Here is a 24,621-nt window from a genome sequence, read left to right as displayed (position 1 = left end):
TCTTAATAAGACAGTCACAATCAGAGTGATCTTGTGGCAACACTAATTCATTGTCAAAAAAATGCAGCATCCGAAAAAGAAGCAAATACCGATTACGACTCATGGTTGCAGGAAATATAGCAGTTCACATCAAAGGTCTGGCAGGCCAACATGAAGACAGTGACAGCTTCCTTATCAAGCCCATGATAAAAGTTAAACCCAAAAACTTCTTATGAAACTCATCCAGATTTGTGGGAGTCCACCCGCTAGCTCTTGAGTGGGGCTTAAGTCTGGCACTGTTGTCCCTCAAATACTGTTCAGTAAACAAAATAATCTTCTCAATCTCATCCAAAAATACATTGTACATAAACAACTGAAAAAAAATGATAGGCAAAACGTTTTTAGAATTCACTCTGCACCCTGCAACACCGACTGCAAAATGTTTGGGGCAACCCAAAGTCCAGCACTTCCAATGGGAAGCCTTTCAGCCCCAGGCTGCAATCCAGAGGCCTTTTGCTGCTCCATCGACACATCAGTGTCCTCCTCTAAAACAGGCACTTCATCAGCACTGAGAGTAGCATCATCATCAGATGATTCCTCTCAGATAGAAAATTCATTGCCAGAATCCTGACCTTCTTCCTTTGCCTCAGATGCAGAGTCAATTTCATAATCCTGGTCAGAGGAAGATTCGAAAAACATCCCAACAACCTGGTGAGCGGTCATCCTGCAGCTAGCCCTAACCCTTACTAAAACAAGTAACTTGACAAACAAGTCAATAATACGCAATACTGTGTAAAATAAGTAATAAACAAAGAGTGGCTTGATCAAACAAAAAGTAAAACTACTGGCAAATAGCAATTGCTAAATCAATCAAATCAAAGCACACAAATACCTTTACACTGTAAATACCACTCACTTGCTAGAGACAGAACTGGACCCACCAGTACCTACTTTGCACAAACACAGCAAGCACCAGCGAAACCCCACTAGGAGGAAAAAACTAAAGAAAATTACACACAAGACAACACAATACACATCTTGTACAAATACAAGGAGAATTTCACACTCAATAAAACAGAAGGTAAATATTCTGCTATTACACCATTAAAAAAAATGCATTCATGCAGGGCAATGTTACTCATTTGGAGTAAACAGTACAAACAACGTGTTCTTACCAAACAGATGCCACTACACGAACTGCAGATCAGCTAGTGATCAAACTGCAAGCACGAAACTCAAAGCACAACAAACGCTTTGCACTTGAATGAAAAGGAGAAAAAAAACATTATGATCACAAATGCAAATGAAGAAAAGAAATAAAATAGTTACCATTATAAAGCACTATGAATTCTGCCCATGCGAGCCAAGCGCCAGCCCACACACAGCCAGCCAAATGCTTCAACACACAGACCATCAGCGAAACTACAGTTCACACACAAACTTTCCCTGGTGTCTAGTGGCTTCTGCACCCCTAGGGGGCAGATGGCCCAAACAATGTATGGCTGATCTTCCCCTTAAGGGGACAGAATGTCCAAAACATTCACCCCCGAAAGCGGAGTTACCCTTGCCCAAGAGGCCACTCCCCAAAACTTGATGCACCACATATAATAAAATCCCTGGTGGTTTAGTGACTTCTGCCCTCCGTGGGGCAAGTTGGCCTAAAACTATATGGCCCATCTGCACCCAAGGGAGACAGAAATGACCAAAATATTTACCTCCAAAAGGGGAGCGACCCTCACCCAAAAGGGCTCCCCCCAAAACATTTTGCACCATATACAATAAAATACCTGGTGGTCTAGTGGCTTTCTGACACCCGTAGGGGCAGATGGTCCTGAAAATATGAACTATCTGCCCTAGGGGGGGCTGAAATGACCAAAACATTTCCCCAATAAAGGGTAGTGATCCTTGCCCAAGGGGCCACTCCCCGACAGATACACCATAATATCCCTAGGGCCTCATTTATGAGGTTTTGATATAGAGCAGCGCCTCAAAACTTCTTACTGCACTGCCCTATGTCAAAATAAAATGGCAGGAATGCATTGTATCTATGTGATATGGCACATTCCTGTTCTTTCCCCCAACACCAGTGCACAATGGGCTGCCACGGGCCAACACAGGCCCTCTTGCACCATGGTGCAAGAGTGTCTGCGTTGCGGGGCTGATTGATTGTGTGCAGGAAGGGACACCTTGGCGTTATGTTCTGACGCATTCCCAAGTTTACGATTTCTCGTAACTCTGGGAACGTGCAAGGTTCCATGGGTATTGCATGGGAACACCCACAGCAACACCCATGGACCACCGCAGTTTTCAGCGTGAAAATGGCACATATTTTTAAGGCAATGAAAAGCCACATTAAGTGGCTTTACGTGTCCTTATAGATATGCAGCAGCACATTGCGCCACTGGAATGTCAGAAAGTGGTGTTCCGGAAGCCTAAAAGTGCCAGGGCTCCCCCCAACCAGATGGCAGATCAGCCTGAAAATGGCTTATCCGCACTCGGTGGGAGGGGGGACGGAATGTCTAAGATAATCGCTGCCAGAATAGATTTGAATAAAAAATATCCCTGGTTTCTAGTGGGTATTCACCCCGAGGGACTTATCAGCCTAAAAAAGGGACAAATCAGCTACAAGACAGGGGCTAAAACATAGACTAAATATGGTCCCTGAGGAGCAACCCTTGCTTAAGGGGGCTCGCCCCAAAAATGGAACAAAGTCTGATGGTCTAGTGGGTAGATTCCTGCGCCACGATCAGGCCCCATGCGCAATTGTGGAGCAGGAATTCACTTTATGCAGATGCAGGGGGAAAGTCATTTCCCCCTGCATCTGTATTCTAAAACCCCCCCACCCCAGGAGAAGCACTTACCAAAATAACATCCTCTTCCTGGATGTGCTTCCAGCACGTCCCCTGCAGCACTTGATGACGTTGGCACGCTGTGAGAGCGCTGACATCATCAAATCACCGAGAGTGAGGATGGGGTGGTAGCAGAAGCACCTCCGCTGCCATCCCCAGTTGGGAGTGAAAATAGGTGGCCCACAGTGGGAACACAAAGGGCTGTATACTCCCCTGTAGGGATACTGGAGCCAGGGCAGGAAAGGTAGGGACGTGTGCACTTCAAAGTCATCTCTTTGAAGTCTCCCCCCTTTCAAAGACCCAACTGGGCATATGTACTGGACCTCTGACACCACCAACTCAGAACACTTCTAGAACTGAAGACATTCTACCCGGAAGAGGAACGGCTGTCCTGCTGGAGGGACTGCATCTTTTGCTGAACTGCTTTGTTGTGTTGGCCTGCTATCCTCTTGCCTGGGAGTGAGAAGGACTGGATGTGCATCCCTATATCCCACAACCTAAGTATCTCCAAGGGCTTGTTGGTTTGCCTCCTGTTTTCTGAAGTCTCACGGATATCAAAGACTTCTATCTTCAACCTGCAAACAGCACCTGGACTCTATCTGCTGTGAACCCTGCTCTGTCAAGTGGTACCAATCCAGCCCTGGGCCCCTGGAGGTGAGTTAAAAGAGCTGGATCTCTGTTATCACCACGAGAGATGAAAGGTGCATGCTGTGTAGAACTGTGGGCTGCGAGGTTCACATCCATTAACTACCAATAACAGATTTATACATTTTTATTATGATCTTTTTATTACCCCCTTTTCCATAGGTTCTTTCACTGAAGGGACACCATTTCGATTGGTGTGATTTGGTGAGGGTATGGTTTCACACTTTTGCATCAAATGCCCCTCAGTAAGTAGATAAACGGTTTATTGGTCCTGAAGAAATACCATGACTACACAGACATTAAGAGGTATGAAACATGTAGACCCTCATCCTTACAAAGTACACACCTGAAAGGATCATTATGATCTAGGCCCTCAGCATTTAGCTATGATAAAACTGCCCCTGTCATCAACTCAAAATGGGGGTACACTGTTCCGTGGGTAGGGGTGCCAGGAGTCACCCACTCAACTCAATGCAATGCCCTCAGGTCCCCCGAAGGGTCACTTTAGTGGAGATCTTTTGGGCACTGCCGTCAGATGGGTGTGTAGGCGTAATGTGCCCAGGTAACTAAAAGGTCAACATGTTTCGCGCCTGGTTGGTCACAGAGATCCGTGGCGCTTCATCAGGACCAAAAAACAAGTCTTGGTGTGAAAGTGCTAGTGAGTAAAAGGAATAAAACGAGGTTCCACACCTTTCACTGACCCATACTTCTCTTTGGAGGCTAAGAGGTCAGGGAGAGGTTCACATTCTCCCCTTCATCTGTCATCACCAACAACACAGTGACCTCAGTCCTCTCAAAGTGTTTGAGATCGTTGATATGGACCTCCCTGTGGGGGGGGGGGTGCCTGGGTCTTGAAGTCGACCACGTAGGTGACCTCCCCCTCCTCTCAACTATCTCATAGGGCCCAGTCCAACACTCTTGGACGGACCTGGGCTTCAAGGGTTTCATTATTATCCACACTTTCTGCCCAGTCTGTAATTCCACAGTGGTAGCCTTGGTCATACCACTGTTTCATCACCTCCTGGCTGGTCTATAAGTTGTCAGAAGCTTGCTTCCACAACATGGCCATCTAGCTACTGAAGGCCAGCATGAAGCTAACTATATTACACCCACACCCCTTGTAGTGAACATGCAATCATGAGGCGATCAAATTCATTGTATACAAACTAGGTTGGAGGTGACCATGCAAATCCTCCTAAATGCATTCTCTGGATCTACATACAACTGTTAAAGAGGTCAAGGAAAGTCACCCTGTCTCAGTGCACACAACTTTAGACATCCAACTCTGCCATATGTAAAGAAAATGATTAACGCAATATCCATCTCGAGCTTTATCACATTTACAGAGCTCAGTCTTATCAAGCACCCAACTCAGGTATGATATACTTACTATTCCGTTGTAGGAAATTGCTTATGGCCTGACATTCAGGCAGCCTTTCACCTGTCTCTACATAGACCACAAAAATTGACCGCGTTCCCGTGCTGTCTTGAAGGCCCCTGCTGTCTGCCGCAAAAAACACACTTCTCTGAGACTCTCCACGTCCTCCTGGCTCGAATGCTTTGGTGTGTTTAGATTAAATTAATGCACAAAGCATCAAGTGATCATGGATCAAATTGTCTCAAAACAAGCTGATCTGTAATATGTCTGCACGAAAGCGCCATCTTGGAGGTGTCACTCCTTATTCAAAGCTATTCACATATATTCATTGCAGTTCCTCAACTCCTTAGATCAGACACTGTGCAAGGCATCCTCGATGCCGGATCCCTCAACGGTCTGCGAGCCAGGAGTTAAAGTACTTTTGTTCAGCATGTCTAACTTGGTCATGCTATTAAGTAAAGAGTCAATTTAAACAACTGTATTAGAGCAGTGCCTTCTGTTTTCTCACCATTTTTTGTGTGCTTTGTAGTGGATTTATCTACAACAAATACTGACTATGTCAAGAATTTCTGCAGATGGTGTCACAAATGCAACAATTTCATTTTTAAATGTTTCTAAAACATTGTTGGCATTGGGTATTTTATTGTTCATCTGCAGTCTCTTCATTCTCTTCAGGGGCCTTTCTGAACTAAATTTTTCACCTGCATATCATACTTTACAGAGGACAGTTCAGAATGACTACCTCTCAGTAATGTGTTATTTAGTTTTTGCAGATGAAGGGCTAGACCTTTAGCAAAATACAAGTTTCTTATTAGGTTGCACATTACGTGTGATGCACAGACAGTATCCCACTGTGATGGAACATACTTTCACAAACCTGTGGTAATAAGCAAGCCAATGGATGTCCTTGAAGGTTTGTCAGTCTTCTAACTCGACAGGGATCAAGACATTGCTGTATTTTGATAGACCATTGTCTTCTGTTGCAAATTTTAATGCTCTTTCTTTCAAACACTGGATGTTGAAAGCGTTGACCTAGGACTTCATTCATTATATTTTCTTGTATGTTTCTAGGCACTTCTTTCATGTTTTCACAAATGTATCAGTGAAAAATCTGAATATTTCACATTACTTTATACATAATCATATTCACAACAGCTCTCTACAGGGGAAAAGTCTGTGCATGAAAGGCTTTAGTGAGGTACTACCCCTCTGCAAAGAACTTTTCTCAGTGTGAGGAGGATGTGACATTGCATTTACTAACTGAAACCTCTCTAGTGACACCTCTAGATAAAGTAAAGGGCCTATGTAGAAGGTTTCATGCAAACACTAGGCCCTGTGCTACCACATGTTAACAGGCTGATAGTCTGAATGGTTCAGTTTGATGAAAGTCTGACTCCTTGACCTACAGTTCTTTATAGGGTGCATGCTTCAGTTTTATAACAACATGGCCTTTTTGTTTGACACCTCTCTACATGGTGAAGGCTGGGTGTAAGAGGATTTACTAAAGAAATCACCACTCAGCAAATACCTTTTCTGTTTATCAACTGGATATCATTGGGTTTGTTAAGAGCAGCCTCTGTAGTTACAGCTCTGTTTACAGTAAATGCTATGTATAGAAGGTTTTAAAGAAAGACTAGGCCCTGTGGTATATTATTATAACACAGTTCAGATTCTCTATGATAGAGTTTCACGAGACACTGACTCCTTTTCTTACAACTCTATACAGGTTGAATGCTTTAGTTTCAGAACAACATGGCCTCTCTGCTGATACCTATCTACAGGGTAATGGCTGAGTATGACAGACTGTCCTGAGAAACTCAACTCTATGCAAAGACTTTTTATGAGTTAATGATGTGTATGATTGGAATTGTTTAGAGCGACCTTTCTCATGACTGCTCTGTACGCAATAAAGACTAGGGGCCGATTCACAAAAGTACTTTTAGGCCAAATGTCTAAGTTTCTGACTTTCTGGATTCACAAAGGTATACTTAGACCAAAAGTCTAAGTTTCCTACTTTCAGTATTCACAAAGGTAAGTTACGAGTAGTATTTTTGGGTGGAGTTTTCACACTCGTGGGGGAATCTCCGCAATCATGGTGGAATCTCTGCTCCGAGTGTGGAGATTCCACTCAGCAACAAGAGTGGAATTCCCACCTCCGCCCTGAGTGTGGAGACTCCATTCCGGGTGCGGAGACTCCACTTCAGGTGCGGAGACTCCACTCTGGGTATGGAGAGGAATCTCCACAGTTGGGTGGAGATTCTTTCCCGAGTGTAGAAACTCTGCCTTGTGTGCAGACGTAATGATTCTACTAGTAACTTACCTTTGTGAATACTGAAAGTAGTAAACTTAGGGCCGAATTATGAGTTTAGTGGTCCATAGGACCGCCAAACTCAAGAGGAAGGTGTGGTGGTGGTCGGGGACCGCCACATCAATGGTCAGATGAATGTATTAGGAGCACCGCAACCGCCAGGCGGTGGCGCAGCAGTTTGAGGGCTGCAATGTGCTGGCGGCATCGCTGCAACACTACCAAGTATATAATGAGTTTCCTCACCGCCACAGATTTCATAGCGGAGAGCTCGCCATGAAACCTGTGAGGAAACTAAGTGTGGGCTCTCAGGGTCCCCTGTCCCTCATGGCCTGAGGATGCATGCAGGAGGGCACATGTTGTGCCTCCCCCCAGTCTGCATGCACCTTTCCTTTCCTAGACTGCACATTCCATGCCATGCAGGAATGGGATTTGGTGTTCCCATTGCAGTGCCTTTTTAATAAGTACCGCCGTGGGAATGCCAAAGGACCGCCCACCAGACCACGAGAAAATTCATAATCTGTCAGGTGGCTGGTGGTGAGGTTTGGCGGTGTGGGAGTGGGGCAGGGGCATGCCACCCTGCTCTCACACTGCCAAACTCATAATCAGGCCCTTAGACTTTTGGTCTATGTTACCGTTGTGAATACTGAAAGTCATAAAATTAGACTTTTGGTCAAAGTTTACCTTTGTGAATCGGGCCCTATGTGTAGAAAGATTTAAAGACAACACTGGGCCCTGTGTAATGACGTTATAACATTATGACATGGAGAACATTCTGTATGATAGGGATTCATATAAACAGGCTTTTTTTCTAACAACTCTATACAGGGTGAATGCTTTAGTTGTATGGATATATGGCCTCTCAGCTGAACCCTCTTTACAGGATGTGATAGGCTTTACTGATTGGGTTTGGAAAAAATAGCCTCTGTAGTGACAGTTCTACACATAGTAAAGGCTCTGTGTAGAAGGATTTAGAGAATGACTGGGTCCTGTGTTATCTCATTATAACTGAGAGCAGATTGTCTATGGTACAGTTCTATGAGAGACTTACTCATTTTCTTACAATTATACACATAGTGAATGGTTCAGTTTTATGACTACATGATATATCTACAGGGTGAAGGGTGGGTGTAAAAGGCTTTACTGAGGAACTCACCAAACTGCAAAGACCGTCTCACTTGGTGAACAGGGGGTATGATTTGATTTGCTAAGTGAGGTCCCTCTAGTGACTCTTCAGGACAGACTTAACGCTGAGTGTAGAAGGTTTCAGAGAAACTCTATGCCATATTGTATTATATTTTAATAGGATGCCATTCTCTATATTAGTGTTTTATAAAAGACTGACTCCTTTTCATACAACTTTGTACATGGTGAATGCTACAGTTTTATGATAATATGGTCACTCTGCTGACATTTCTCTACAGGGTAAAGTCTAGATGTAAAAGAGTTTAGTAGAAAGTGACTCCTCTACAAATACCTTTTCTTTGGGTTAATAAGCTATATGATCGGGTTTGCTGAATGCAGCCCGTCTCATGCCATAGTAGAGTGGTGGGAGGGGCTCGCATCTCTGCTAAGACGTCTTCCCAATGTGATGGGCATACTTAGTAAGGTGTGGGGAGAGACTGGCACCTCTGCTGAAACCTGTCTCCAACGTGATGGGCATGCACAGTAGTATGTAGGGAGAGGCTGATTCTCTACCCAAGGTGGTGGGCATGCATAGTAGGGTGTGGTAATGGAGTTGCCTCTCTGCTGAAACTTCTCCCCAGGATGATAGGTGTGCATACTAGGGCATGGGGAGACTGTCATCTCCATTTTGACCTCCTCCCAAGATGATGTATGTGAGTATTAAGATGTCAGACCTCTCTATAAGGTGCCAGATGTGTGTAGTAGGGTCTCGGGTGCAAGTGGCCTTTCCACTGAGACCTCTACCATGGTCACTGATGTGCATAGTAGGGAGTAAGGAGGGACTTGCCTCTCCACTGAGACTTCTTCCCAAAGTGATAGGCATGTGTAGTGCAGTCTCAGAAGGGAGTGGTCTCTCTGCTGAGACCTCTCTCCAAGGTGGCGGGTGTGTATAGTAGAGTGTGGGGAGAGACTGTTCTCTCTGCTAAGACCTCTTCTCAAGGTGATAGGTGTATGTAGTAGGGTGTGAGAAAGGAGTGGCTTCTCTGCTGAGACTGCTCCCCAGGATGATTGGTGTATGTAGTAGGGTGTGGGAAGAGACTGACATCTCTGCTGACACCGCCTCACAAAATGACAGGTGTGTGTAGTAGGGTTTGGCACGGGACAGGCCTCTTAGCTGAGACATCTTCTCAAGGTGATGAGCTTGTGTAGTAGGGTGAGGGATGGAGTGGCATCTCCACTGAAACTTCTCGCCTGGGTGACAGGCATGCAGAGTAGGATGTGGGAAGGGAGTGGCCTCTCCATTGAGACCTCTCCTGGAGGCCATTGCATCCAACAAATACACCCTGCTGGAAGACCTCAACTTCTACCTCGACAACCAACTGGACCCCAACACCACATCCCTCCTGGACAACCTACACAACATTGGAAAAATTGTGACCGAACCAACGCACTTAGCAGGATACACCCTCGGCCCCTCTTCACAACAGGAAACTCCATCACCTTTAGCCACACCACAAACTCCCGTGGACTTACCAACGATACGTCCATTTCACCTTCAAAACACCCACCATCCCCAGACACCAGCACCTGCTCCCACGAAGAAACTGGACCAGAATCACCGACAACCAGCTCACCTCCTAACTCAGCAACTCCACCCCAACCATCATGGGAAACGACGACCCCAACACCGCAGCCCAAACCCTGCACAGATGGATCTCTGACAGTCCCAACACCATAGCCCCCCTCAAGAAAAACAACAACACCCCACACCAAGAAAGCCAGATGGTTTATCACCGAACTTCGAGAGACCAGACGCACTTGCCACCACCTCGAAAAGGCCTGGAGGAAAATAACAACAAAGAACTCTTCAACATCATCAAGGAGTTCGCCAAACCCACCAGCAAGTCGACTGACATCCCTCCCTCACAAGACCTCAGCAACAAACTCAGCACCTTCTTTCATCACAAAATCAAGAACATCTACGATAACTTCGATGAAGACAACCAACACACTGAACCCCCACCAACCACCCGACACCCTGAAGCCAGCGATTGACAACTGGACAGCCCTAACACACTGAAGACAATGAAGTCAATCAACTCTGGGTCCTCCACGGACCCCTGCCCCCACCACATCTTCAACAGAGCCGCCAACAACATCACACCCATGCTCTGCCACACCATCACCTGCTCCCTGGCAACAGCCTCGTTCCCCGATGACTGGAAACACGCCGAGGTCAACCCCCTCCTGAAGACACCCTCGGCAGACCCCACTGACCTCAAAAACTACAGACCCATTTCCCTGCTCCCGTTCCCAGTGAAAGTCATTGAGAAAGCCATCAACAGCCAACTCGCCACATTCATCGAAGAGCACAACATCCTCGACTCCTTCAATCTGGCTTCAGAAAAAAACACAGTATGGAAACCACCCTCCTCGCCGCAACAGATGACATCCACACCCTACAAAGGAGAAACTGTAGACCTCATCCTCCTCAACCTCTCAGCAGCATTCAAAACAGTCTCTCACTGCACCCTAATACGCAGACTCCTTGACGCAGGGATTCAGGACAAGGCCCTCGACTGGATCTGCTCCTTCCTCTCCGGCAGAACGCAGTGGGTCAGACTCCTCCCTTTCCTCTTGGACTCTACACGAACCACCTGCAGAGTCCCTCAGGGGTCCTCCCTCAGCCCTATGTGCTTCAACGTCTACATGGCTCCGCTCAACCCCATCGTCAGAACCTACGGACTCAACATTGTGTCATACGCAGATGACACCCAACTCATCATCTCCCTATCCAAAGAACCCAACACTGCCAGACACAACTCTCAAGAAGGCATGGCAGCCAACACCAAATGGATGAAAAACAGCTGCCTACAACTAAACACCGACAAGACAGAAGTACTCATCATGTGCTCAAACCCCAATGCCTGGAACGACACCTTGTGGCCCCCAACCCTCGGAAACCTGCCCTCCCCCACAGACCACGCACGAAACCTGGGAATCATCCTGGACTCCGAGCTCAAAATGGACCGCCAGATCAACTCCGTCTCGTCCTCCTGCTTCCACACCCTCCGTCTCTTACGTAAGACCTTCAAATGGATCCCCCTCGAACACAGAAAGATTGCCACTCACGCCCTGGTCACCAGCAGACTTGACTACGGCAACACACTCTACTCCAGAATAAACAAAAACCTCACCCGCAAGCTACAGAACATCCAGAACGCTGCCGCAAGACTGGTCCTCAACCTGCCAAGACACTGCCACATCTCCCAGCACTGCGCACACTCCACTGGCTCCCCATCAATGCAAGAGTCACCTTCAAGATGCTCACCCATGCACACAAGGCCTTCCACGACACCGGACAAAATACCTGAACAGCCGACTCAAATTCCACGCTCCCCAAAGGACCGTACAATCGGCCCAGCTCTCCTATGCCGCACCAGACAGACCAGATTGGGAGCCCGTTCCTTCTCCTTCCTCGCGGCCAGAGCCTGGAACTCCCTTCCGCTCCCCATCATCGCATAAAACCTCAAAACCTGGCTCTTTGACAGACCCCTTCCTTGATGGAGTGGAAACTGCACCCCCCCCCCCCACCTCCAGTACCTTGAGAGCCTTACAGGTGAGGAGTTGCGCGTAACTAACGCCTGATTGATTGATTGCGAGGCATGTGTAGTACAGTGTCAAGGTGGACCGCCCTTTCCACTGAGATCTTTTCCCAATGTGATGGATGTATCTAGTAGTGTGTATGGAGGGAGCGATAAATCCACTGAGAGCTCCTCTCAAAGTGACAGGCGTGTGTAGTAGGGTGTGGGCAGGGAGTGGCTTCTCTCGTGAGACCTCTCCCTAAGGTGACAGGTATGTATAGTAGAGTGTGGGAAGGGAATGTCCACTCTTCTGTCACTTCTTTACAGGGTGATGAGCGAGCATAATAGGGTCTTGAGAGGGAGTGGTCTCTCCTCCAAGAACTCTCCCAAGGAAACATACATGAGTAGTAGAGTGTTAGAAGGGAATGGCCTCTCCGCTGAGACGTGCTCCCAAGGTGATAGGTGTAGATAGGAGGGTGTGAGCAATGAGTTTCCTCTCCACTGAGACCTCTCCCCATAGTGACAGGAGTGCTTATCAGGGTGTGGAGAGGGACTGGCCTCTTGGCTGAGACCTCTCCCCAGGGTGACTGGTATGCGTAGTAGGGTGTCGGGAGGGAGTGGCATATCTGCTGGGACTTCTCCCCAGGGTGACGGACGTGCATAGTAGGGTGTGGGGAGAGACTGACCTCTCCGCTAACACCTCCTCCCAAGGAGACAGCTGTGCTTAGTAGGGTCGGGGGATGGAGTGGTCTCTCCACTGAAACCTCCCCCCAGAGTGGCAGATGTACACAGGAGGGTGTGGGGAGAGACTGGTTCTCTGCTGAGACCTCTCCCCAGGGTAGCAAATGTGTGTAGTATGGTGTAGGAAGAGGCTGACCTCTCTTCTGAGAACTCTCCCCACAGTGACAGTAGTGTGTTATAGGGTGTGGGGTGGGACTGAACTCTCTGCTGAGATCTCCCCACAGGGTGACTAGGGTGCGTAGTAAGCTGCATCAAAGGACTGCCCTCTACATAGACATTCCTTCCTACAGTGACAGGTATGCTTAGTACAATGTGGAGAGAGAGCCTCTTGTCCTTTCTAGTTTTCACTATCCTGCAAGAGGTCAGTGGGATCACAAATTGTTTTTAAAAACAATTTACAATTCGCTTCATCACAGTACTTCTGCATTATAGACCTCCTCTCAATTACAGGGGGGCAGGATGCCTTTTTCCTGCCCCATTATATAGCTTTTTCATGTGGCTCTGACTGGGGTTGCACAGGGTTAGTCGCACCCGGCGCATTGCGGCAGGCAGAGGCACCCCGCCACGGGATGGTGGCTTTGGGTGCACTGAGTCAGTGGCACCTTAAGCTGCTTAGCGGGTGGGCACCCTGCGATGATGCCCCATCCCGGCGGTCCGGGCAACTCAGGTTTCGTGTAACCTGCTGGACCGCAGTGTAGGCCAGAGCCGGCGGGCAGCGCGGGCCTACCACCACATGACCTCGCTTCCGGGTCTCAGACTTAGTGGCACCCATTGGGCTGATCAGGTGTGCAAAAGACACACAATTAATGTTCGTAATGCTGAACAAATCAAAACTGAGCGGGTGTGCAACCTGCAATGTTGCCGGGTGCACTGGTATGTCCTCTGCCATGGGGTATTCAAGACCCAGCAACAAACGTGGGACCTGGTGGCCTGCGGAGCATGGCTGCATGGTGTGGAGGGTGCCATGTCCGCGAGCTCTGGGCTTGTGGCTTGCAGTGGCACGTGGTGGGACCTCCCGTCTACGCACCAGTGGCAGAAGGTGAGCAGTGAGGCCTGAATGTGCATGGGCGGACATGCTCCGTGGGCTGCGGGTGCCTTTGTCATGCCTCTGCCTGGGTGTGCATGGGCAGGTAGGTGATGTTATCTTGTGCAAGTGTGTGTACTGTGCCAGTCATGAATCTGCACTCTGTTTCAGATGATGGCTCTGACTCAGATGTGTGTCCTGGTGTACTGCTATACATACCGGCACGTGGTTAGAGACACATCGGTGGCAGCAAGTGAGCAGTGTGGCCTGGGTGCGCAGGTGTGGCTCTCTCTTTTTCTCTCTCTCTCTTCCTCTGTCTCTCTCTCTCTCTCTCTCTCTCTCTCTCTCTCCCTCTCTTCCTCTCTCTCTCTCTCTCTTTCTTTCTCTCACTCTCTGTCTCCCTCTCTCTGTCTCTCTCTCTCTCTCTCTCTCCCTCTCTTCCTCTCTCTCTCTCTCTCTCTCTCTTCTCTCTCTCTCTCTCTCCCTCTCTTCCTCTCTCTCTCCCCTTCGCTCTCTCTCTGTCCTTTGAAGTGCGCAGGACACACCTTCTCATCATGTTTTTTCTCTTGCAGGCTGTGACTTACGGACTGTCCCACGGGGAACCGCCAGATGTCTTCATTTAATTTTGGTGTTCATTTTAATGAAGTTTTATTTGTTGCTTCGAAAGTGAATGTCTGATGCCCATTTCTGTGACGACATGCATTTCAACTGTTGTGATTGTGCGACATCATGCATAATATTCTGTACATGTATTTGTGTAGCTGATGTGGCATGTCTTTGTTGGAGGAGTGCCAGGGAGGGGTGGTGTGGGTGAGTGTTGTGGCCCTCTTGGGTGTCCGGGCCGCATGATGTGTGGTTCCATGTCATCTGTTGCCCTTCCGATGTGGCCCTGGGCTCGTCTCCCTTTTGTGGTGCTGGCTGCCGTCCGACTTAACACCAGGTCACAGCAGGTGTAGATTTCCTGGTGCTAACGCGCTTTATCGCCGTTTTTGTGTTCTTATTGCCGATCTGGCTGGTAGTTGAGAATGTTGAGGTGTGGTGTTGTCGCGGCTTTTGGCACGGGAACGCCTACTCTGCATCTCATTAGCGTTAGTTGCGGGGATCCTCTATGGCAATGTAATTTGCAGCTGCTATCACGGATAAACTGGTGCTGTGGGCTGTTAGCACCAGCTTGTGAATGGGGAGGTAAATTTATCATGACTTTGGCTGCGATAAAGTGCCGTTAATTCGGTGATAGCTGCTTGTGAATATGGCCCTCAGATTTTTGGTGGAAAAGGGAGATTAGATACAGGCCTGAAGTTGTTGAGATCATTGGGGTTGGAGCCTGTTTTTTTAGAAGTGGTGTGGCTTGACCCATTTTGAGACAGTCAGGCATGACTCCGGTTCTCATAAAGCTGTTTATAATCTTGGTCCACAGTGGGGCTAGGGTGAGTTTGAGTTTCTTAGCTAGTTGCGCAGGGATAGGGTCCGAGAAGTGAGATGAGGGTTTGGAGCTGGTAATCAATTTAGAGATCTCTGCTTCTGAGATGGGGCGAATGATTTCCAGTTGATGGGTGGGTAGCTGGGAGGGTGGATGTCATCTTCACAGAGTGGAGTGCTTACGTTGGGTGCTTGGAGGTTGTTGTCCAAAGAGAGCTCAATCTTGTTGATCTTCTCATTGAAGAAGGTGGCAAAGTTGTTGCATAGTTCTGTGGAGGCTGTAACTTCGGAAGAGGGGGCTTGGAGGTTTGTTCAGTCGATTTTTGGCATTGTTTAGTGCATCAAATAAGAACGAGGTTTTCTCATTCTTGATGTGTTTTTTATATTCCCTGTGTTCGGATTTGAGTAGGTCTAGTGGGTCATTGAATGGTTGTTTCTCCAGAGTCTTTCTGCAGCGCTTAGTTGTCTTCTTTCCAAGTTTAGAGCTGTGTTGAACCAGGAACTTGAAGGAGTGGTCCTGGATTTTTTTATCTTTTTACTAAAGTTAGATGTGCACGTTCTATGGTGCTCGCATGGATTACACTAAACTATTATCAAATAGATCTATCATTACGGTGCTCTTTGAATAAGGGAGACACACCCTGCTTTCCCCAATGGACTGATAGACACAATTCACTATTTTTCAAGGCACACGTTGCAATATAAAAAAAACAAGTATGTATTATATCTCAGAAGGACCAAATGACTTCAGGGTTCCCGTTCTTCTGTATGTTCTTTTTTATTTTTTCATTTAGCCACAAGCCAACGCGTTAAATTAGAAAGACTTAAGTGCAATGAAATGTCAAAATGGTGGGATGGGGCCACTCTGAGACAATATATCAAATAAGGGAGGATCCCTAGGGGCCTAAGATCCCAGATTATCCCAACCTATGATGATCTTGACGAAGATTTATTGAGTGTGTGGGAAAAAAAGTTAACATCAAGTTCATTCAAACTAATAGACATTTTAATAGAAAATGCGGACAGAAAGGTTTTGAAGTTGCAGACAGAAATATCACAATTGGAAGATGAGATTTTTTCTTTGAACTTACCAGATGCTAAAGCCAAAAATTATTAAAATACTGATGGGAATATTATCCAACCATCAGAATGATGTGAGACAAAGAAAGGCACGAAAACTTAAACGAGACAAAGCAGACTACAACAGTGGTAGGATATTTAAATTTAATAAGAAATATGATCACTTAATACAGGGTGACAGCAAAAAACAAACATCTGAGCCTTTATCAACAATCTCAAGTAGTGTGTCCCTTAGTACAATACCAACAAGTGAGAGTGAGAATGAGACAGGATTGGGAACATCAGTTAGAGCCCTAAACCCTTTAGGGAACTCATCCTTCTCAGAAGAGGTGAAACGCATCAAGAGAAGCAACAGGGAATTAACCAGAAAGGGAATAAACATAGGAAAACCAGGTGAGGTAAAAGAGGGGGCAGGGCAAGGAGACAGGGTAGGAATGAAAACCAGATTGTGGAACAAGAAGAACTAATATGTAATGAGATCAGTGAATTGAATGTGATAAATATTTCTGATCAGATGCTTAATGGTGATATGTTTTCTGTACTCAAAAAGGGATTGGGTTTTTGTCCTGAGTTCAAAGGCAATGTCTTTTCAAATTCATAAGATGTTTAAAGCTGAAAAAATATTTTGAATTGAATCCACAACAGAATAAAGAGCAAGATATAAGGACAAAAAGTGTAACGTTGAGTACATCCACAATACAAGACATACAACACACGGTCACCTTACTTTCAATCACAGAACTAGAGGAGGATCCTATAACTACAGCAAAGGTATTAGACCACTTAGGCATAAGAGCAGACTTAACACTCACTAGTGGCCTTAAGATAAAGTCAAGGTGGTCTCCAAATCTATCTAGTGGTAATAATGTAGAGATTTTCCATAAATTGGTGACACAAGATTTAGATAATTACATGACTAAACATGACCCTTTTTTGAGAGTTAAGAAGGATAATTTGATCCCTAATGAAAGGAAGGTGTTGAAAAACCTACAGTCACTAAACAACGTGGTTATAAAAAAGATGGACAAAGGGGGAAATATAGTTGTCATGAATCGGAATGATTAGGAATGTGAGATTTATTCTCAATTGAATGATATCCAATGCTATAAACGGGTGGTATACAATAAAATTTTCAAACTGTTGACAATGATTAATGGACTACTAAAAGGATGGCATGACAAATGCCTTCTAAATGAGGAAGAATGTCTATATCTAAGAATTGATCGGCCAAGGTATCCTTGTATCTATATCTTGCCGAAAATCCATAAAGACTTACCTTTTCGCCAGGGAGACCTATTGTCTCTGACATTGGAGGCCCGGCAGAAAGGATATCGAAATTCGTTGATCTATTCCTTCAACCGATTGTGGTTAATCTACCATCATTCATAAAGGATACAGGGCATATACTCAATATTTTGGGAATATAAACTGGGATCCTGGAATGATTTTGGTGACACTTGATGTCGTATCATTATATACGAGTATTCGTAATGAACTAGGACTTAAAGCTTTGCAACATTTTTTCAGGACGCGTTCTGCCAGCTTATGGGAGCATACTCAGATGGTGCTTGCCATGACAGAAATAATTTTACAGAACATTTTTTTTCTGTTTAAGAATGACTGGTTCAGGCAGATACAGGCAGTAGCCATGGGCTCCAGGATTTCACCTTCCCATGCGCATCTTTTATGGGTTGGCTAGAGGAGGTTATGATCTGGGGCCTAGGTGGAAATACTTGGAACAAGAACCAACTGTATTGGGGTCATTACATAGACGACTGTATTATAATTTGGACAGGGACAGAGACTGATTTACAGGGATTTCTGGAATATTTGAACATCAATTATGTAAATATCTGTTTTACCATGCATCAAAGTACATCAGAGGTTACATTTTTGGATGTGACGTTATTCATTAAAGATGGAAAAATATATAGCAAAATGTATCGTAGGCCAACATCCTGCAACTCTATTTTACATGCAAATAGCTCTCACCCTCGCCATCAAATTCGGTCTATACCAGGAGCAGAAATTATCAGAGCTAGGAGAAATTGTAGTGAGGATGAACAGTTTCTATCATGCCTTCAAGATATGGAGAAAAGATTTATTCAGAGGGGCTACTCACGGCAAAATATCTTTAAATCCAAAGAGAAAGTAATGAAGATCAAACGGAAAGACACATTAAAAATGGATAAAACCATTCAACAAACATCTACACATGTTAGACTGGTCACAGACTATACTCAGTTGAGTTCTGTATTACACAAGAGTTTTAAAAAACATTGGAGTATACTGAGGGCTGATAATAATCTAGAAGGCTGTATAGCCTCAACACCACAAGTCACATATAGGAGAGGAAGAACGTTAGGACCAATACTCAGCCCTAGTTATTCTACACCAGCATAACAAAAGCATTGGCTAACACTGTGGACAAAACGTTTCTTTAAATGTGGAAACTGCGGTATGTGTAAATGGGCCCAAGATAAAACAAAGGAATTTTGTATGATCCCCAATCAAACATATACTATACTTACTAATATTCATTGTAATACTAAGTATGCGATATATGTAATTGTTTGTAAATGTCAGAAATTTTATGTGGGAAGCACAATAAGGGCTTTAAAAATTAGGATTAGCGAACATCTACGAGCTGTCAATCAGAATGACATGCGATATCCAATTGCTGAACATATACATACATGTGCAAAATAGGGGAGAAACAAGTCATTTACTTTTTTTGGTATAGAACATATATCGAAGGACCCACGGGGTGGAAACCGAGAACTCAAGTTGTGCAGGCATGAGGCAAAATGGATAATGCGCTTAAGAGCGGTGGAAGACTTTGACCAGGAGCTGAAATACCTTTTAGGAAATTAACCTTATGAAACGAGTAATGAATCAGATTGGGGTGATTTCTGGATGTAATTGCAAGACGGGAACTTTGGAAGTAGAGATTTTATTTTTAAATCCCGCGAGCAACTGAAGAAAATATGTATATGAATGGAAATAGTAGAGATATATCTTTAACAGACAAATGTTGGTACAGGTTTGTGAGGTCAGTTCCTGCCTATGAAGTTAACCTTATATAGCATTATATCTTCTTATAGTTTTTCTGATATTTAGTTCAGATACGTGACAATATTCAGATTAAGAGGGAGGTTTTAGCAAAATCGGTTGTTAATATTTCGAATAATAAATGAGCTCTGATCTGGCAGAACTCAAATAGTATCTCTTTATCATGTGGGTGCTATTAATGTATACCAGTCTAAGATGGCGTCTGCTAATATTTAAGCATGAAGCGTTAGTCTGTTCTTTGTTTCGTCATCTTTTGAATTAAGGTTGAGGAAGTCTTCGACCTCGTGACCTGTATTTGGGCAGAGGACGCGGAAACTTCTTAACAGATGGAGGTAAGAGCGAGAGCGTATGTGAGGTTTGAAATTAACTTTATTAATCGGGCACAGGGTAGTGTAAGCTTCTAAATATGGATATTATCTTTCTCACTTTAGATCTGAAGTGTCCACTAAATATACGGCGATAGAGGCAGCAGAATTCAAGCTGCAAAAAATGAGCTAATCCTTTGGTATTTATATTGACCTTCTTAGGTTTCGGTTTTGCCTATATTATTATTTTTGGCCTGACAGGTATGAGGAACATATTAAAATAAATACCTTTCCATCACCTTATACACATTGGGTGTTGGTGCGCATTAAGCAAGTATTAAAAGTATGTTCACTCCCACACGACCAGTTAAATATGTTTGAAACTCAAGATAAATGTAAATGTACACAAACGATGAGATTCCTTTGCAGTGAGAATAATGTTGAATAATGTTGACAATTGGAATTATAAATCATGATGGATGACTAATGGATGTTGTGCTGCCCTGGGTGAATAAGAATGAATTACTGTATTTCTCAATGTTAAACAACTTAGAATATGTATGACAAAAGTGGTATTTCTATTATGTTTTTAGCCCTGATGAAGTTGGAAGGTTGAAACCTCTTTATGAGGAAATGCGTTGGCTTGTGGCTACATGAAAAAATAAAAAAGAACATGCAGAAGAACGGGAACCCTGAAGTCATTTGGTCCTTCTGAAATATAATACATACTTGGTTTTTTGATATTGCAACGTGTGCCTTGAAAAATAGTGAATCCTGGATTTTTTTAGTTTCAAGGGGGCAATCTGGTCGAGAATGGAGGTCATTGTGGAGTTGTAATGCGAGGTGAGTTCTGTTGTCGAAGGTTCGCCTGTGGTGATGGGAAGGTGTGAGCTTACCCTTTCTTCCAGGTCGGTGTGGGAGATTTGTCTAAGATTTCTCACCCAGTGGAAGGATTCCTGTGTACGGGGTAGGCGTTGGCATGATTGATTGATGTGGAATAGGATATTATGATGATCTGACCAGTCGACAGGGAAGATGTGGTCTATCGTGATTGTGTCTTCATGGGCAATGATAGCGTCTAGAATTGCACCCCTCTTATGGGTACGTTCGGTGCAGTGTTGGGTAAGATTGTGGTTGAGAAGAAGTTCGTTCAGGGATTGGGTCAGAGAGCTGTTTTTATTGTTCCAATGTAGGTTGAGGTCACCTAGTATTATGTTGTTGGAGTCTTGGAGAGAGCAGTGGGTTATCAGGTCTGAAAGGTGTTCTCCGAATTTAGGGGCATAGCCAGGAGGATGGTAGAGGAGATGGCAGACTAGTGTTTTGTTGTCACTCATCTTATTGGTGGCGGTTAGGTGTTTGAATTCATTATATTTAAGGGAGTCTAATTCCGTTATAGAAATGTTCTTCTTGTGGATGTTTGCAATGCCCCCACCTCGGAGTTTTGTTCTATCCTTAATGATGATTGTGAACCCCGGGGGGACGAGCATGTCCACGATTGTGGAGGAGGACTAATTTAGCCAGGTTTCTGTAATGAATGAGATGTCTATGTCGTTGGTGAGGATGGTTTCTGTCAGTTTGGTGGCATGTTTGTTGGCCGATCGACAATTAATGAGCATGCATTTGGTTGGCTCCTTGATGTTGAGTATCTTCGTTGTGGGAGTCCTGGGGACATTGGTGAGGATGGCTGGAGGCCTCAGTGTTTTGAGTGGGAGCCGTTCTCTTCCAAATCCCATGATAACCTTGATTTTGGAACATGGGTTGAACGTTGAAGCATCATAGGAGTTAACAAGATCAATTCCCTCACTCAAGGACATTGCTGCAGTTGTTCATTTGGGTTTTAGATGTTTGTTCAGGGAGGGGGTATTGGGCCAGCTGTTCCATTGATCCTTGTGAGTTTAGTGGTGGCAATTGTGGGAGTAAGGTGAGGGTGTAGGGAAGGCTCCAAACGTGCAGAGAGGTATGATAGGATGTTGTTGATGCCCAGTATTGCGATCTCCAATTTGTTTTCATGATCAAAGGGGAGGGGATGGTGGAGTTCAGGTTTTTGGTGTCCCGAGCAGGACTATCCGGGGAAGGGGGAGCTTGCTAGTGAGAGAGTGTCTCACAGTGTAGGAGTTAACTGAATTGCATTTAGGTGGTTCAGTGTTATGAGGTGTGGCGTCATCTGTTGTGGTTCTGTGGTAAATAAAAATTCCTTTACCGGGACTGAATTTGATACAGAAACATTATAAAATAGCTCAGTAAAATGAGAGGCAGAATCCGTGATATTAGAGTTTCGGAATGGGCTTTATTCCAATAATCGATTATAATCGGATGCTTCAAGTTCCATCACCACGGGGGTTCAGGAAGTGAAGTACATACTTTATTGACAAGAAGTAACTTTTATAGTACATACATTATAATGAAGTGAATACAGTAGGCGTAACAATTGATAAGGACATTGACGTTTGGTCTGCGTAACCGAAAATGGGTGTAATAATGAGTAAAAAGGAACATGATTGGTTATGATGTAATACATAGGTGGATCTATAAGATAATACTTGGCATAGATGCGCGCGCAGCAGTATGACGTGTAATTGACGTGTAACTAGGGGGTGACGGGGACTTGACATTTAGCTCTACATGTGGAGACGAGAAGTCTGGGGGGTCAAGTCAACCTAATCCCAAATCATATCTAACATCCTATGTTTAAAGAACTATGTTATCCATAAAAGAGGGACTCTCGGACAGAATCTATTCTATACTGACTGTGCGTGCGTGTACAAGCGTCTAAGTGTCTACACTGAATGCGAGGGGGTAGGAATATTCCATGGTAACAGGGCTATGAATTACTTGCATGAGGACAGAGAAGATGGGCCTTTTTGCTTGGTAACTGGAAGAATGTTTACTTAAACTACTAGGCAGGAATGCATCGGCTGAGGGGGAGGCAGATAATTCGAAGGTGAAATACAGTTCTTGGCAGAGAATAGGCTGATGTCAGGCTTCGTGAGCCGCGCAGAGAATGAGACAAAGTTCATGGTCACAGATGCAGGCTCGGACTGGAGCTTTCAGAGGCAGAAGGCAAGAGGAGTTTTGATGACAGAATCAGGGCCTACTTGCCTGGACTGTAAAGTGGCATAAGTGAACCATATAAAGCCGATGGCCTTTCATATTTAGGAATGGGATATCCGGCCTATACATGGCGGATCTGTCAAAGGACATGTTGACGGTGGACGCACATGTATTTGCGTCTTCATAACTGGAACTGGAGGGAACATACATGTACTTGTGACATGCACATGGAACCGTTGGGGTCCAAGATAGGGGACATAACTGACCAGAAAAATCCATATTTCCACATTCCCTCCTTGTCCCCTACTTGCCCTTCAAGAGATATCAATCTTCATCAATCCATTGATCTGTTCATATAGCATCATTTGTTCTTCTTTCTTCTTCCGGGATCTTGAATGAAAATCTTGATGTGGAATGCACGATGTGGCACACAGACCACAAATTGCTGGTCCACATTGTAGACATAGACAGCAACTGAATAGTATGAGAAGGCCAATACCTAGGAAGGATAAAACTCTCCATCCCCAGGCTGATACCGCATTCCAAAACCAACTGGACCAAGTCCAAGTGCCTGGGTTCTGGTGTATCTGGCTTACAATCTTATGAAGGCGAGTGATGGCTTTATATACAGATGGCGAATTTTCTGGTATGAATACGCAGCAGCTTGATCCGATGACCCTACAAGCTCCGCCCCTATCAGCCAGGATGACGTCAAGGACAAGACGATTTTGAAGCACAACAATCCGCATAGCAGACTGCTCTTCCGTTAAATTGCCTAAGGCGGAAATAGTCTCATTCACTACTGCTTCAAGGGTTCTAGTTAATCTACGTATCAGCTTACTATTAGTAACAGTACCTATATAGGGAAAGATGCCTTTATTAAAATCTACATACTTGTCCCATGCCGTCTCAGTGTAATCGACAATGGGGAGATCTCTCCGTTCTCTGTTGTGTACTAAATGAATATTTCTGTAATAATCAGGAGGAGCTAGGAAAACAGGTGGCAAAAGGAATGCAATGTAGCAGGTACCATCCCAATCTAGAGGTAGACGCATATATGCAGTCTGACCACATATAAAGTAGGAGTGGCGAGAAGCTCTAAATGAAGATTTTCCTTGATCACTGAATTCTACTATAATAGTGCATTTACTATGGCCCATATGTATGGAACCAACCTTTCTTACACATAATTCACCCCTCGCTGGGAATACTGACATGGTGGGTAAGACTAGTTCAATTTCAGATACGACATTTAGAATCATGAGATTAGGTGTAAAATTACCTAATCCATATACTTCATTTTCTAGATCAGTTCCTGTTCTTTTGGGGCGACCCTCCTTGTCAGGGTAACAGACCTTGAGTAAAGCTAGGTTCAGATTTCCCCATACCCAATGATCTTGGTAAACTGCTGTGTCTGAGTCTATGGAATTAATTAAGCTAAACCATGCTCCACAGGAGCCATTATGTGTAAATGGATGTGGAAAGAAAGGCAGGACTCCTTCATAATTCTGATAGGGAGGGAGTCGGCCACACCCCCAACAATTGGTGGCATTACTAGTCTGATGGGAATGATGTAACATACTAATGAAAGTGTTATTGCGCAGCGCAAGTCTATAAGACAATTCATGCGGAGGTAAGTCACTAAAAGAATGTTCAGCAGCAACATTATAAACATGTCTAGAAATAGGGTAATATATGTGCAACAACATACTTGTAATAATCATTAAAAGACTCAATAAAAACAAAATTAATAATGTCACTATGCAGTGGCTACGCAGTGATTTACAATACGCCTGTCGTTTCAACATTTTTCGGGTATTTTCTCTACTCAGGTCCAAGGGATACATGTCAGAGACAATTCAACCGCTTCACCTTGGAGAGGACTTAAACAATCAAATTGCTCGACTGGTTGGGCCTAAGCTTTAGTTTGTAATTTTCAGATTTGTTAGGTTCAACAAAAGGGAGTTTTGTATCAGTCTGTGAGGGAGTGCAGGGCACAATGTCTATATCCGAAGATAGTCCATGAAATTTCTTGATGTGGCTTGAATGAATCCAGCCCTTGCG

The sequence above is a fragment of the Triturus cristatus genome, chromosome 7 (genome assembly GCF_964204655.1).
Source record: "Triturus cristatus chromosome 7, aTriCri1.1, whole genome shotgun sequence".
In the NCBI taxonomy this organism is placed as follows: Eukaryota; Metazoa; Chordata; class Amphibia; order Caudata; family Salamandridae; genus Triturus; species Triturus cristatus.
The sequence above is the reverse complement of the archived record's forward strand: the minus strand, read 5'-3'. Positions refer to the sequence as shown.